Consider the following 2,170-nt stretch of genomic DNA (forward strand, 5'->3'; position numbering starts at 1 on the left):
GGGACCCACCAGCTACATCTTCGCACGCAAGGAAGTGCGTCCGGGCAAAAAAAAAACGATTCACCCCCTGACTGCTGGGACCCACCAGCTACATCTTCGCAGGCAAGGAAGTGTCTGATAGTCGGGACCCACCTAGTCGAAGCGTACGTAGCGTTGTCATTCTGGTCGTGAACGTGTACGTACATACTGGTCGATGTAGAGGCGCGCACGTGTCATAGTAGAGGCGCGCACGTGTCGTAGGAGAGGCGCGCACGTAGCATGTACACGTACGTACAGCGGCCAAGGTGCAAGAAAGAAAATATGGCCACATATGTGTACATACGGGCGGGGTCTCGAACGCCTACTCGCGCATACGTACGGCTAGGGCTCGTGTACATGGCTGGCTCGGAACGGAGAAACAGCGTCGTCGTCGTGTTCATGGGGAGGCAACGGAATGCGTCGTGTTCATGGGGAGGCAACAGAATGCGTCGTGTTCATGGGGAGGCAACGGAATGCGTCGTGTTCATCGGGAGGGCTTGGACAGAACAGGCGATGGAAACGAGGCCTGGCGTATCGCAGAACGGAGGAAACAGCCTTGTGTTCGACCGTGCACGTTCGAAATGGGATCCTGTTCATCGGGAGGGGTCTAGCGTACCGCAAAACGGAGGAAACGGACCTCTTACGGTCAAAACGGGGGTCCTGTTGATCGGGAGGGGTGTGGCGTACCGCAAAACTTGACGAAATGGACTTGTGTTGGAGCGCTACGGTCGAAACGGGGGTCCTGTTCATCGGGAGGGGTGTGGTGTACCGCAAAACGGGACTCCACGGGATACTGTTCATCTCCACAGTCGACCTCCTCCAGCCTCCACGGGCTCCTATTCATCTAGCCTCCACGGGCTCCTGTTCATCCAGCCTCCACTGCGCACTACTCCACCGGCTACTATTCAACCACCCCTCCACCGTCTACTGTTCATCCAGCCCTCCACACCACGGGGTCCTGTTCAACCACCCCTCCACCGTCTATTGTTCATCCAGCCCTCCACACCACAGGGTCCTGTTCAACCACCCCTCCACCGTCTACTGTTCATCTAGCCCTCCACACCACGGGGTCCTGTTCATCCACCCCTCCACGGGCACCCCTCCACCGTCTACTGTTCATCCAATCCTCCACCACATCACGGGGTCCTGTTCATCCAGAGGCAATGCCACCGCTCACTGTTCATACAAACCCCCCGCAACGCTCACTGTTCATCCCATCGATCGGCTTCAGTTAGCAGCAGTAGCGAAGGAATCGCTCGATTGGGTTCAGTTAACAGCCATCGATCGATCGCTCGGGTTCAGTAAGGCGTAGCCTACAGTGCAATCGCTCGGGTTCAGTTAGAGCCCAATGCCTCGCCCGGGTTCAGTTAGAGCCAACGCCTCGCACACACGTGTGTACGTGTACGAGAGAAACGCGCATCGCTCGGCCCCCGACCTCCCACCGTAACCGGGAACTCCCCAAAATTTTCCTCCCCCTCGCTTCTACCACGGTTTTTTCCGTCATGGATGGCCCAAAGAATGTCATGCAGCTGCGTCTCCGGCCCGCCCAGGATGAAAAGCCCATTTTCTGTCATGATTTTTTGTCATAGAAGTAGGAGCCCACCACATCTTTGATGATACCGGGTTTTTTCACAATTATCGTCATAGAAGTGTCATATGTATGATAGAATTTTTTTTCGTTCGGCCCAAAATGTCACGGATGTGTCTTTTTTTGTAGTGTGGGTTCTTGGTACTGTCAAAGAAAGTGGTATGCGCCCTGAAGCTTTGCACACAGAATGATTCCTGGGTTGTGGCAACACTTGGAAGCCTTAGCAATCTGGGCTTTGGCTTCTGCACTTGAGGCCTATGCTCCACATGATAATCATATTGTGGCTCGGGAGCAGTAGGTGGAACCATGATGGGCCATCTGACAGTTACCAACGCACCCTAATTGAATGCTTGCTCAATGGTGTGAGGCCTTGGAGGAGGAACGGTGTCTTCAGCATTCTCATTAGCTTCTGGCTTCACATTGTCTTCATCCATGACAGTGTCATTGGCTTTAGTGGCGTTGTTGGTGGCAGCCTCAGTGTTTTCAACCTTCATCTATTCAAGGACTTGAAGGTCAGGCACAATCACATTCTCTTCGAGAACGAGTTGATCAGTAGCTGGGGGT

This window comes from Triticum dicoccoides, chromosome 7A, assembly GCF_002162155.2.
Source record: "Triticum dicoccoides isolate Atlit2015 ecotype Zavitan chromosome 7A, WEW_v2.0, whole genome shotgun sequence".
NCBI classification, from domain to species: Eukaryota; Viridiplantae; Streptophyta; class Magnoliopsida; order Poales; family Poaceae; genus Triticum; species Triticum dicoccoides.